Source organism: Salvia miltiorrhiza, chromosome 2, assembly GCF_028751815.1.
Source record: "Salvia miltiorrhiza cultivar Shanhuang (shh) chromosome 2, IMPLAD_Smil_shh, whole genome shotgun sequence".
Lineage (NCBI taxonomy): Eukaryota > Viridiplantae > Streptophyta > Magnoliopsida > Lamiales > Lamiaceae > Salvia > Salvia miltiorrhiza.
In genome coordinates, this window is record NC_080388.1 from 32072280 (window position 1) to 32087444 (window position 15165).

General features: G+C 38.8%; 1 long non-coding RNA gene and 1 pseudogene across 1 annotated transcript; one reads left to right on the plus strand and one right to left on the minus strand.

The window, feature by feature from the left end:
- Nucleotides 1-1730, minus strand: LOC131013371 (uncharacterized). Its single transcript, XR_009097661.1, has 3 exons — nucleotides 1286-1730; nucleotides 1072-1203; nucleotides 1-865 (listed from the first exon to the last, which is right to left on the minus strand). It is a non-coding gene; the product is annotated as an uncharacterized LOC131013371 (long non-coding RNA).
- A 2063-nt stretch (nucleotides 1731-3793) lies between these two features.
- LOC131008310 (alkane hydroxylase MAH1-like) lies at nucleotides 3794-13105 on the plus strand (annotated as a pseudogene).
- The last annotated feature ends 2060 nt before the right edge of the window (nucleotides 13106-15165 follow it).

The window sequence follows — 15165 nt, forward strand, 5'->3', positions numbered from 1 at the left end:
AAATCGATCTCTCTCTCTATACTCTCAAAATCGGCTCCCTCTCTCTTTTCTCTCTCTCGTTCTCAGCCTCCAGCCGGCTCCGGCGCCTTCTCGTCGCCGGCACGAGCCCCTGCTCTCCCAAATCGGAAATCACCGCCGTCTCCCTGAACTTTCGATGAGCGGCGGTCGTTCCTTCTCCCAAATCGGCTCAACAGTCAACACAGCTCTCTTCTTTCTTTCCTCAAAATCGGAACATCTCTCTCTCGATCTGTTTCCGGCGAGGGGTCCGCCACCGCCGCCGTAATCCGACGAGCCAGCCGCCGCCTTCACCTTCTCACATCTCTATTCTCCCTCTCGATTCACGGACGAAAGCAAAACGAAAGGGAGCCCTGATTTCCTCCCCAAATCAGAGAGCGCCGCCGCCTGGAGCCATCGCCGCTGTCCGGAGCTGCTGCTACTGGAATCTTCGGCGACGTTGTCGCCTCAAGCTGGCGTTGCTCCGATTTCTGGAGTCGGTCAGCCTCTTCCCCTCTAGCTTGTTAACGCCGTAGCTGTCGCCTTCAAATCTCGCTAGCACCTTGCCGCCGCCGCCGGGTTCTAGAATCGGCGAGGTCTCCGTGCTCCCCTCCCTGTGTTCGTCCGGCAGGTAGCAATCCAGAGGCTGCCACCGCCAAGGGGCAGTCGCCCTTCTCTTTCTCCGGCCGGCGTCGTGGTTACTCTGATGCAGGCTGGACAACGAGAGTTCGCCGCCTTCTCACTCCGTTCCGGCAGTTGGGGCTCGGCAGTTGCTTGGGCAGTCGGCCCATTTTTCCCAAAGCTAAGTAACTCATCTCCATTCGAATAAAAGTCCTAGTTTTTGTGGTCGTGAGTTCTCGTAAATGCTATTCTGGAGTGCAGTGAAAGTGAAGCATATAATTCCTTCTTTGCTAAGAAGTTAAGAAATCTCATTGTGTTTATAAAGTATAGTGAAGTATGCCTACAATTCGTTCCATCTCCTTAAGCACTTCATAGATGATCGATTATGCTATGATATGATGACAGTATATGTGGCTTGAATGAGTTGAGAAAATGAACTGAAACAGTAGTATATACCTAGAAAATGATTAGAGGTTTGTTGTTGTTGCTGAGTTAAATAAGCTGATTGGATCTTGTTGAAGTTTGGCAAAATTTGAACTGCTCTATCTCTCCCTCTTTCAAGTGTTAACTGGTATCAAATGATTGAATCTGAAAATGGTAGTATTTGTTGTTGTTTAATGAATACAGGTAAAATCATGGAAGAAGATGGAGAGTTTAAGCCAAAGCTTACCTTGAAGTTGGCAGGACACTGGATGAGGATTTCTCCTCCTCCAAAAGCTTCCAAGTGCAGAATGAGGAGGATAGTGAATTGGAGGCTGATTAGCATTGATTTACGTTGCATAATTGAGTGTAGTGGTGGGGATAGTTGGTGGAGTGGAAAGCAAAGTGTAGTGGTGGTAGTGGTGGTAGAAATGGGGAGCAAAGGTTGGTGGAAAGAAAAAGAAAGAAAAAAAAATGTAGAGAAGGATTAATGATGTATTATCTAAGTCTCGGTGATTCTGTAACTGTAATAAAATACTGGCTTCGATTCTGCTTGATACTGTATATTTACATAAATCTCGTATTTCGTCATGTGATTTCTTGCTAAAATCGATAAGTTATAAAATGAATCTAAATTAAATCCGTAGATTTAATTCGTTTGTTGTTCTAATATTTAAATTAAATCCGCAGATTTAATTAACTCACGAGTCGAAAATAATCCACGACTTAAGTGAAAAAAAAATCTAGTTCCATCTCGTTAAATAAATAACGTGACTTTGCTAAGTCAGTTATAACTCTGAAATAATATCATTGACTGTTTTAACAATATAAATTCAGGATCATCAGCTGAATTCATATCAGGATAATAACTGGTTTCATTCACTGATGAACAATAATAAACACGCATTACTGGATTTAAAAATATATAAAAGAGCGGGTCACTACAGTGGAATATGCTGTTTCTTAGAACAGTAGAACTAGATAAATGGAGGTTGAATTTTGTGGTGCTAAAATGTGATTGATAATTTTGTGGGCATTGATCGAAAAAAAAAAATGAAAAATCGCAAAAACAGGCGGGTATGCGGGTACCCTAATACCCGCGTCAGGTATTAGGGTACCCGACGGTGCTGGCGGGACGGGTATCGGGTGGGGGTTTTGGCGAAATGTCGGGGTCGGGTACCCGCAATTTTCAGGTAGGGTACCCGACCCGACCCGATTAGACACCCCTACTTGGGATATATACCATCTGCTAAATAATAGCCCACATTATACTCTTTTCCTTGTATGACATAATGTGCGGGTGGAGTGATACCTCTAGCAAGGTCACTGAAAAGATGAGATATTTCCAACACATTAATATCATTATTGAATCCTGGCATACCAAAGAATGCATGCCATATCCAAAGGTCATAATCAGCAACGATTTCAAGAATAATTGTTGGAGAGCCACTACGTCCGGCATACGAGCCTGCCCAACCTGTTGGACAATTTTTCCACTTCCAATGCATACAATCAAGACTACCTAGCATTCCTGGAAATCCACGTTGTTTACCAATATAAAATAGTCTAGCAACATCACTAGCATTAGGAGATCTTAGATATTGATCAGAAAATATTTCCACAATTGCACGACAGAATTTCTTGACACATTTAATTGCAGTTGACTCACCAATATTTATATACTCGTCAGTAGCATCTGCTGGTACTCCGTATGCCAATATTCGAAAGGCAGCTGTTATTTTTTGAAGTGTGGACAAGCCCCATCTTCCTGTGCAATCTATGCGTTGCTCGAAAAAATCATTATGATTTTTGACAGCATCAACAATACGGAGGAATAGACTTTGAGACATTCGAAAGCGTCTATGAAACATTCCTTCGTTGAATGTTGGATTTTCAGAAAAATAGTCGTTGAAGAGACAATGAGCTGCTGCTTCTCGGTCACGATGGATTACCTTGTGACCAAGAACTGAACCTCCATGAATTTTTGTAGCATTTTGATATTCAGCCAGTTGAGCTACAATAAGATTGTTATTCAAAATATGTTAGCCCATCAATTGATGTTCAACATCACACTCATTGATTAATTGTTCAAGCTCATCATCAGATGAGCTTGAACTTGAATGAGAAAGTAGTGAAGAAGAACCAATATTATGATGATTCATATTTTTTAATTTTCTATTTTATGAGTGAAAGAGAAGAAATAGGTGTGGTGGTTATTGAAATCGTGTATGTCTTAAATAATAAAAAATCTCCAAGACTATCTTATCTGAAAATCTTAAATATTGAATCGCCACCGTCCATTCAGATTTCATTAAATCTTCATCATCCACCTTATCACTCCCCTACTATACAATAGGATTGATTTGACAACGCCAATCTACACATGTGATAAAGATAAAGTGCAGACACATCTGATAATGCATTTGAAAATTTCATGCAGAAAAAGATAAAGCATCGATTCAATCAATCTCATGCAGAAAAAGATAAAGCATTTGGTCATACATATCAAATAATGCAACTTCGATTCAATCACCACCGTCCAACCAGATTTCATTAAATCTACACCATTTATTATTTATACCTTATCAATAAATCATCCTCTATATATATGAGCTATTTTTTCATATTTTAACACACAATAACCCTCTTCCTTTTTTTACCAACTTGTCTTTCTTTAGCTGTTATTTCATTTTCCATGGCTTCTTCCCGACAGCCTAATTACACAATTGATGAAGATAAACATCTTTGTCGTGTGTATATGGAGATATCTCAAGATTCAGAAATGGGAATACACCAAAGAAAAGAAATTTTTTGGGATCGTGTTAGGGAAGTTTACAACGAGGAGAAACCCAGTCCAAATATGTATACTCGAAGTTCAAGATCACTTGAAACTCGCATGCAGGTTATTTTGAGTTCAGTTTCAAAACTCAAAGGGTGTATACAACAAGTGGAATATCTAAATCCAAGTGGTTGTTCTGAAAATGATATTGTAAGGAGTAGTTATCTATACATTTTTTGTAATCATTATTTGTCTTACTCATTATAACATTTTTATTCATTATGCAGTTCACTCGTGCAAAAGAATTGATGGTGCTAGACACAAAATATAAGAAAGGCTTCAAGTTCGAGCATGTGTGGTCTATTATGAAAGATTTTCAAAAGTTTGATTGTCCTTCACAAAACTCTCGACAACAAATGTCTGCATCTTAGCCAGATTCACTACCACAATCTCCTATCTCACCTGATGGATTGTCTAATTTTTCTATCAATTTAAGCGATGGTAGCGGCAGTGGTTCTGGATCGTCACACCGTCCAGATGGTGTGAAAAATACCAAAAACAAAAGAAAAAAAAGGTGAAGATATGTCTAATTTTTTGAAAGTAATTGAACAAGGAAATAAACGAATTGGAGATTTAATGGAAAACTCATCAACCACAAAAGAGCAAATTTTGCAACTACAAATGCAGAAGATTGAAGCAAAAAACAAAGCTACTGAAGCAAAAAAACAAGCTATTGCATTCCAAATGTGGGAATCAGATAATAAAATTCTAATGATGGACACCGACAATATTTTTGATCCTATTCGACGAGATTATTTCAAAAGTGAACAAGGAAAAATCATTTATAAAAGACAACAACATTCAAGTCCATATGATACTTTCAATATGTTTGGAGAAAATTTTCAAGATTTTGGAGGATCAGGAAGCGACATTGGAGGATCTGGAAGCGACGTTGGAGGATCTGGAAGTGATCTTGGACCTTACTAGCATTTATTGTATTATTAGTTTAATGTTCTTGTATTTTTATGTGGTTGTAATTTTATGCTATTGTGTTTTTATATTGTAATTTATGTGTAATTTATGTTGTCGTAATTTTATGTTAATGTGCTTTTATATTATATTTCATGTTATTGTATTTTTAAATTTTATATAATATATTTTAAATATTGTATATATTTGTGTTAATTTAAAAATATAAATAATATAGAGACTATTAAATTATATTTTACAAATTAAATCAAGCAAAGATAAGTATTTTTTAAAGATAAAACAAAAAAGAAATATAATAAAACAACAAAAAAAAATGAAAAAAAAAAAAGATTTACCGGGTGAACAGTGCCCGCCACATGAAGCGGTGCACTGTTCAAACCCGTTATTTTGAAGTAGCGTACAGGGAATGGTTGGAGATTGATTCCACTCCAAAATAGCGGCCACCGTCACTTTATAGTGACCTTTGGAGATGCTCTAAGTCTGGAACGTAATGAATTATTGCATTTCGGTCCTTTAAATTGCTATTATTAGCACTAAGCTCCTGCTTGGAGAAATGCACGCAACACAACACATTTGGGCCTTCGGGGTTTGATATCCGTATTTATGTTTGTGAAACTCATGGTTATACTCCGGAGTATTTATTTTTTATGTTAATAGGATAAAATGCCCTATTTCTTATGTTGTAAATAAAAAATGCCTTATTTTATAAATTTAAGTATTTTATGCCCAAATTATGTGAAATGCCTATTTTAACTTTTGATGTTGATGGGTTTGTTTGGTTTTTTGTGAAAGTCTTACATATTTGACCGATTTGACAGCTATCAGTCATAAAAGTCAATGATTTCACCTGTGGGTGCCTAGATCATGTGACCGGCCGGGCGGACACATGATTTCACCGGATGGACACATGATTTTATCGGCGGGACACATGACCAGATCATGTGTCCGGCAGGTAAAATCATGTGTCCGCGCGGTGAAATCATGTGTCCGCCCGGCCAGCCACATGACCTAGTCACTCATCGGTCATATGTGCTCTTGACTGATAGCTGTCAAATCGTTGATTTTTATAACTAATAACTGTCAAATCGGTCAAATGTGTAAGACTTTCACAAAAAACCAAACAAACCCATCAAATTAAAGGGTATTTAAAAGGGTTAAAGTACATATCGGTCCCTGAACTCCACACCCCTAGAGCGTTTCGCTCCCCACGCTCGGCCTTAGGGCTGGGAATCGGGTCGGGATCGGGTACCCTACCCGAAAAAATTGGGTACCCGATCCCGAATAAGGCCAGAAACCAATACCCGACCCCGAACCCGATTTCTTAATCGGGTACCCTAATACCCGACTCGGGTACCCGAATCGGGTATTCGGGTACCCTAAATAACCCGATCAAAATCTCAATTTCTAAAGTCAAACTGTGAATTCGATTAAATCGGGTATTAGGGTACCCGATTTACCCTAATACCCTATTTTTTAAAAAAATTTGGAAAATATGGCCCATATGCAAATATCACCGATCAATCATAACATTCAAATGTCAATTGCTCAAAACACAACCAAAATTGTGTATACCAATTACCAAATAACATTCAATTGTCAATTGAATTTGTATATACCAAATATGTTTGTGCTCAAAACTGAGAAATTAGAAATCTGTAAAAAAAAAAAAAAGAAGAAGAAGAATACATGCGCAGTGGCCGGTGGAGGCATGGATTGCTGCTGGCTTCTGCGCGGTGCAATTTGACGGAAAACGGCGACGGGAAGTGGGAGGCGAGCGGAGGGACAGCCGAACAGGGGGCAGGCCGCTGGCGCGCCGCTGGGTGGACGGTGGACGGGCGGGCTGGGTGGTGGACGGGCGAGGCGAGGGTGGACGGGCGAGGGGCGCTGGCGCGCCGCTGGGTGGTAGGCCGCCGAGAGGTTAGGGCCGGCGGGCTGGGAAAAAAGTTTGGGAATTGGATTTGGGAGGGAATTGATTTGGGAACAGGAGGCGGGAGGGAGGATCCGAGGGTGTAGGGCTGGGAGTTTTACTTAGAATTCATATTTAATTTAATAAAATAGATTAAAATTTATTAATTAAAAAATCGGGTATTTCGGGTATACCCGATACCCAATTTTTTAACACCCTAACTACCCGAACCCGAACCCGACCCCTAATTTTTCGGGTATAGGGTACCCGATACCCGATTTTTTCGGGTCGGGTATCGGGTACCCGATCACCCGATCCCGAAATTCCCACCCCTACTCGGCCTAGGCCCAAATAACTCCCCATAGCCCATAAAAATATACACTTAAGCCCACCCGTTTGACGGCCCACAGACGTCGTTTTCTTAAATATAAAATTAAAATTTTAATTTTTGCGTGGGGAGCCCACCTTCCAAAGGCGTTGGAAGGTGAGTGATTGATTTGCAGGACTTGTTTCAGAGGCTCACGTTCGACACTAGCTGTGTATTGATCACCGGCTACGTTCCCGGGTGCGTGTCTCCGGATCTCCTCACGTTCCTTTCGCGAAAGCCATGGATGCCGCCGAAGAGTCCATCTTCATGCGGCATGTTCTACCGGAGAGGGTCTGGAAACTTCAGAGGTGGTTCGGAGTCGGATCGGAGAGGAAGCTGATGCGAGCTCGGAAGATCCTCGACGGCGTAATAGGGAATCTCATCGCCTCGAAACGGAATAACGAAGGTGAAGATTTGTTGTCGTCTTATATGAATATGAACCAAGATTCGAGATTCTTAAGAGACACTGTGCTGAATCTAATGATAGCGGGGCGTGACACCACGAGCTCTGCGCTGACATGACTCATGTGGCTCGTCTCTACGCATCTGGAGGTGGAAGAAAATATGAGGGACGAGGTGATCAGCTCGACGGGGGGCGAGTTTTCGGTGTTGATGAGGTGAAGAAGATGGTGTACATTCACGGTGCGATGTTGGAAGCGTTGAGGTTATATCCGCCCGTTCCGTTCCAACACAAGGAGGCGTTGGAATCGGATATTCTTCCGAGCGAGCATTTGGTGGGGCTGGATGTGAAGGTGATGTTTTCATTGTTTGCGATGGGGAGGATGGAATCGATATAGGGGGAGGACTGTTTGGAGTTCAGGCCGGAGAGGTGGATCTCCGCCTCCGGCACCATCAGGCACATGGGTGGGCCCCCCAAGCAAAAAAAATTAATTTTTTTTTAAGAAAACGGCGTATGTGGGCCATCAAACGGGTGGGCTTAAGTGTATATTTTTTATGGGCTATGAAGAGTTATTTGGGCCTGGGGTGAGTGTGGGAAGCGGAACGCTCTAGGGGTTATTGAGAATGAAATTGAATCTTGCTTTTTGCTGCACCATGAGATACATGTAGGTCCACAAAAGAAAGCATAACCTGATGTAGACCTTTAATCATCCAAATCTCATCCCAAGTCAGCATTGACATAGCCAAACAAACATGTGTATGTTCATCTTTAATAAAATAGCCCGAGATTTGCAGTAATATTAACATACTTCAGAATTCTCTTGGCCGCGTGAAGCTGCGGTTTTCCCGGAGATTGCATAAACCCACTCGCAAGACTAACAACGAAAGCAATAGTTAATCCTAAAATGGTTAAATGAATAAGACATCCAACCAAATTAAGCACGATATGAACTAGGATCTTCTAAGAATAAACCTTCTCTCTTTTGTAGCTTTAGTTTCGTCTCAAGTGGAGTAGAACACTTCTTGTTGCAATTTGGAAGAAATTTTCCAATTATCTTCTTCGTATAAATTTTTTGGTTGACAAAACTCCATTCTTCAAGTTCTCCACATCCAGTCCAAGAAAATGATTTAACTCTCTCAATTTTTTCATACCGAAGCGTATCTTCAATTGCTCACGTAACTTTGTAACTTCATGTTCATCATTTCCTGTTACAATCATATTGTCTATGTGGTCCTTGATTCTACTCCACTAGTGACTCTTCTTGTTCTTCATCATCTTGATTAGAGTTTGAGTTGTTCCCTGAAAAGTGTTGCTTCGTTTGGACAGATGTTATGCACAGTGTTGTAGAGATACACTCGTGGATGTAGAGTAAAAACAATGGAATAATAAAAACTCGACATATATTTTTTTACATGTTATAATGCATAACCAGCAGAGGCCCTATGCAAAACCTTTACTAAGGGGGTGTATTGGCTGTAGAGTATGTAGAATTTTTTTGGACTTTGAAAGTCTGGGGGTATTCAATCCAGATTTTTAAAAGTCTTTAAAAATCTAGAGATATTCAATATGAATTTTAAAAGGTCTTAAAAAATATTTAGGTATTCAAAAGTATGTGGATTTTAAAACTATATGGATTTTGATGGATTCTCCTTTAAAAATACAATGAGAGAAATCTCACCTCATCACATGAGATTTCTGTGGATTCTTTCACCTCTAGTCTTTGACCACCGATATTGTGCTATCTGGATTGGGTGTAGTGCCCCAAATTTTTCTTATTAGTTGTAGCGCTTAATTTCTGTAGAAAAATAAAAATGACAATTGGATGCTGCAAGAGAATGGAACGTATTTGTGGCTTGATTGCTTTAATTGAGTCTCTTATTTAGATTGAAGAGAGTCGGATTTTTTGTTTATCAAGTAAGTCTAAGAATGACTATTGTTCTATTAATGCCAAGGCTTGCAGTTATCTGATTGAAACTTTGCTTTTTTCTTTTTTAAATAAAGATTAATTTGCAGCAACTATATATTATTAAAACCTATGAAACAATCACCTTTATCATTCTCTTGTTTATATTTCAAATATAATCATTTTATCTACGATAAATGTGGTGCATATGGATGGTACATATTTTAATATTTGATTGATAGATGTATTTTGAGTGAAGACCTATTAAAAATTGAATATTTTTTCCATGAGAGCTATTATATATGGATTCATTTATAATATTCAGATTTCAAAATATTTTCTAAAATTTTAGCTATCAAAAATAATTTATTGTTAACCAAATAGTTAATATCATAATTTATTTTAGTTTTTGGTATACCAATAATTAGTTCGGAAATATCCCTAGAAAAATTCACAAAAGATTAATAAGTGAGCATCAAGCTCGAAAATATTCAATTTTTAATTCCAGAGGTCGCTGGGCACCGGCCGACGCTAGGTTGCTCCGGTTCCAGCTGTAGCTGGGCTGCAGCTGGCGCTGAATTGCTGCCTTCCTAATTCCTATCAAATCTATGAAAATCCATGAAAATCAATAAAAAAAAAATGTTAGCCGAACTCTGCACAGAGTCTATGGATTTCCTGAACTCACAAAAATCCATGGATTCTTTAAAGTCCAAAAAAATCCAACAGAATCCCAAATCAATACAACCCCTAAAAGAGACTGTGTTAGGTCCCAGAAGGTCTGGAATATGTGTATGGGGGGAGGGGGGAATACACCTATAGGTTATTTTTATAAAAACAAACCAACAACAACCTTTTGACAGTAAAAGAGTTAAGGAAAACTTTGATTCCAAAGGTTGATGACTAATACTGAATCTCTCTTTAGTAAAGAGATATCAGTTAAGTCCAAGACTGTAACTGATATGCGATAGGCTTAAGTCAAGTTTGTAAAACAGAGGAGTGTTATAAATCCTCCTGACTATCCAAGGATAAATCAGTCAGACAAATAACACTAGCAGCGGAAAACTTTTCTTTTGAAATAGCCTTTGTGATTAAACACGTTGTCAAGATTTAGTTTCACTTTGCAGTTAATCAGTTTCAGTTAACAAAGAGATTTGTGCACAGATAAAAAAGTAAAAACTGAAAGCGATAAATGACAAATGGATTTTTACGTAGTTCGGAATTCAATTTCTACGTCCACGTCAGTTGATCACACCGACAAACACTCTGAGCTTGTGCTTACGGGTGCACAGCAAACCTTAACAACCGAAAATTAAATTTCCAGTACCAACACACTGGGTTGGATTTCTCGCTCACTCTTAGCTCGCTAAGACAAAACTATGTCTACTCTGCGACTGCTAAGATCTCACGGAGTCAGAACACTGGTCTGAACTCCTCTCGGCTCAAACACTCTTTTCGAACAGTTAAAAGGAGGTTCGAAAACTTGCCAACTAGATCACAGAGAACAAAATCTCTATAATTAGTTACTTATGCTTTGGATATACGATATTTGCATAAGGTTCTAAGATAATATATGTAATCAGTAGTGAACTAATTTTGGCTTTCGGATTCTCTTATTCGGTTCAAACTTTGGGAGTCTTTGATTTGCTGAGTAACGAATTTGGCAGCGTTTCAGCTTGTGTATTTGAATCGGTGAAGATTGAAGTGTTCCTCGAGCTCTATTTATAGGAGAGGTCTTGAATAGATCCGTTGGCGGAGATGGTCTCCAAGAATTCATCTGTTGGAGAGAAATTCGAACTTGGCTGGTACTTCAATCTTCGAGGTTCCTTGTTTGGTGAGAAACGGCTACTCAGGTACAGGAGATACGACGTCTCTGATAAACATGCATTTTTACCTCTTGGTGTTTCATTTTTAATGTTTAGTTATGAGGATTTTGTGTGTTTGATGGTTTATTTGAGCTTATATTGGTTTATGGTCAAGAACTTGTCACTTGCTTATTGTTTGAACGAATTTTCAAAAATAACAAAGTAGAATTTGGAAGAATTGGCAGAAATACAAGTTGTAGTTCGTCTTGAGAGGAGTTCGTGAGCGCAAACGGATCGTAAGTCAGAGTTCGAAAAAGAGAGAACAAGCAAAAAAACAATCACTGCGCAAAGCTGTCAAGAGTCCGACGAATTTTCTATTTCGCCATGCGGGCTGGGCGCGCGGCCACGCCTTGGGCCGCGTGCCAACTCAGATTTTGCGCGATTTTGGAGTTATTTCAGCTATTTTTCGATCCTACACGGTTTTGACCTATATTTTGGGACCTAGGGCATATAAATACTCCACAAGAACTTATTCTCTGGACCTTTTATCATATTTTACTTTTGCTGAGAGCTGTGAGAGACGGAGGATGGAGCCAGAGCAAGAACTGAAGAATATCGATTTTACTACGATTTTATTGTTGAATGTTTTTCTATTTTATTGAGACTTTGATTCTAGTTTATATGTTTATGTGTGGCTAAGATCCCTTTTCCTAGGATTTAGAGAGTAAACATGATTTGAATTTCTAACTGTTTGATTCAATCAATCGAGATTGTTATTTCTTTTTATGTTCTTGTTTTTATTGTTTGCTTTATTGCTTGATCACCAATTTAGCATAATCATAGGTTTTAATTTGATATCGAGAGATGATAATTATTACCTGAACTAAGAACATAGAACACATTTATTTTAATTCTAAAGGGAATTGATATTTGTGAGGGCGTTAATCCTAGGAGCTTTTAGGAGTTGCATGTTAGAAGTGCGATCCGAAGACGGTAGCCTTGCATGTAATCAACGGTTTGTATGCCATGAGAGTGGGTATAGACTAGCTTTGAGATTGCCTTAGGAATCATCTTGATGATTGAATTGAACTTGTTAGTTATGAGAATCTGTTGAAACCTTTGCCTTGGAAAATTCTTCTCATATCTGTTTCTCCATATTTCGCAGCTTGATTTATTTATTTCATGTTGTTTATTTATTTAGTTTTAAAAACAAAACTCTTAATTTCGATTATCCAAATAGAGAATAGGATCTAGGATAGGAATTGATATTAATTAGTCTCTGTGGAATACGACCTTGCTTGCTACTGTACACAATTGTACTCATACACTTGTGGCGTGTTAATTAAATTAACGAACAAGTTTTTGGCGCCATTTCTGGGGACTTATTATTTATCACTACTATTTGTTGATTATTTGATAATACTCTGGATTTTTATTTCTATTTATTTAATTTCTGTTCTTTATCTTTCCTGTAGTCCTGATTTTTGGCTCTGAAGTTTGCCAGGTAGTTCTATGGCTACCGCAGAAGATGTTCGTGCTCTAAAGGAGCAATTGCAACGTTTGATTGAGGCACAGGAAAACTACGAGGTTCAGAAGCAACCTTCGATCAATGAGGCGCTCACTCCACAGTATCAGTATCACGAGCCTCCAAAAGTCAACGCGAGTAACTTCGAGCTTAAGACTCGTTTGATCACGACGGTGCAGCAAAACCAGTATAGAGGAAAAGCCGTGGAGGACCCTAATGCGCACCTGGTGCAATTCCTGGAGCTCTGCAGCAGTGTTAAGATAAATGGAGTCCCTGATGACATTATATGGCTCCGCCTTTTTCCATTCTCACTCCGGGATAAGACAAAGTCATGGTATCAAACTCTACAGCTAGGAGCCAATCCAGTATGGGGGGATTTGGCGGATCTTTTCCTGTGAAAGTTTCATCTTCTCGGGCTTACATTGAAGTTAAAGATGGATATTCTCCAGTTGGGAGTGCGTTGCTTCCTTTGAACTCTGGAGGTTCAGTCCGGGAAGAAGTTTAACTGATACTTGACTTTAGTATCAGTCCGCTAAATCTACGTGACCTGTATTAGTGAATCAGTCATAACTGATCCTTCAGTTGAGAAACGCGTTTAGTCAAACATCAGTATTTGACTTTCCCTTTAAATGCGTCATCAGTTGAGTTCTTCAGTCTTCAGTCCTCCGGTCTTCAGTCTTCAGTCTTCAGAACACAAATTAAACTAGAAAAAGAAATCCAACTCTTGAGTTCAAAAGGTTCTAATCTATTACAAAGAAAACTTAACGATTTTGGTATCATCAAAAGTAGGGCAAGGATATTTCACTAAGTTCCCAACAGACTGACTCACCAAAACCATACTCACTACCTTTACAAGATCAAGGTAATGAATAACAGAAACTCTCTAACCACATTTTGGATGCTTGGAGAACAAGCTGGAAGAATGATATAAAAGTGCATTTTGTGTATTTGTTCCATGATTGTAGGAACCACCATCCATTTTCTCCTCTATCTTCTAGTTCCACCTTCAAATGAGTAGCCTAAACAATCTTTGACTCCACCTTTCAAACCCCACAAAACACGTAAAGAAAGTGCAAAACCAAAAATCAATAAATCCCATTAAAATAGGAAAGTTTTATGGAGTTAAAATAACTCCAACACTCCCCCTTTCATTTTGTTCTCTAGGCAAGTTTGGAGAATTTTGAATGGAATATAGAGTATCCTGTACCAAAGGGTGCATATTTGTTGGACTAAGCGGCACACGATTAATGACGTACGCAACACACTTCATTGCTTCAGCCCATTGAGCTCTTGGCAGATTTTTGGCGTGCGACCAACTTTTAGGTCTCAACGAAGTCCGAATCTTTCATTCAGCAACTCTGTTCAGCTGTGGAGTTTTGGCACATGAGAGTTCTCTTTTAATACCGTCTACTGCAGAAAGATAATAATTCATTTGATGTAAATTCTCCCTTATTGTTCTCTTGCAACAACTTGATTTTTACACCCAATTCTCCTTCCACAATTTCTTTAAATTCAAAAAATCTTTTACCGGTGTGGATGACATCAACCTTGGGCTCTTGATATTGCGAAGAAATTTCATGTCTTGATGTCTAAATAAGATGTAGTTGCCAGAATCCACCAAATTAGCAACCAATAAAAGATTATTCTTCACTCTGAGGACATGAAACACACTATCAACTGTGATGGAGTTGTCTTTTTCATTGATGACAATAGCTCCTCAATCTTTACGGGGTGCACTGTGTTGTCGGCTGTAAGAATGACTTCATTATCATTGTATTGATTAAAGATGAAGAATTTAGAGTCATCTTCCGTCACATGATGACCGCAAGCCGAATCCACAATCCAATCATCCAAAAAATTTATTGAGGACAAGGCATTGAGGTCTTCTTTTCAGAAACAAAACATCTCGTCCAATGTTCTTCATTGTTGTCTTGATTATTCTTGTTTTCATGTTTAGCTAAGTTACTTTTGACTTAACTTGGTGCAATAAAATTTCTTATTGTGCCTCGATTTGCAGCATCAAGAACATTTGAAGGAACTCTTGTGCTTTCCCGAAGATGCTTATTCTTTATTTTGATAATGATGGTGCTCGTTTTTCTTTTATTTTGCTTGAAAGTTCTTGTTATGGGTAAACAAAGCTGCTTATTCTCCTTCTTTTATCGTCATACTAGACATTTGCCTTGCGAACGTCTTTTGCGAGGACATGAGATTTTCGAATTCCTCCAAGGTTGGTTGTTGATTCCATCCTTGTATTGATGTTATATATGTAATTTATTCTAGACGCAATTCCCTAATTACGTAACATCTTTGTCTCGCTTTAGATATTGCTTTCTTCGGATTAAAAAGCGATATTTCAGAGCATAACTTCTTAATTATAAGAAAGTATTCGGAAATTGAAAGGTTACCTTATGTGGTATTTGCTAGCTCATTCTCCAATATTTGCAGTCAAGCCTCATCC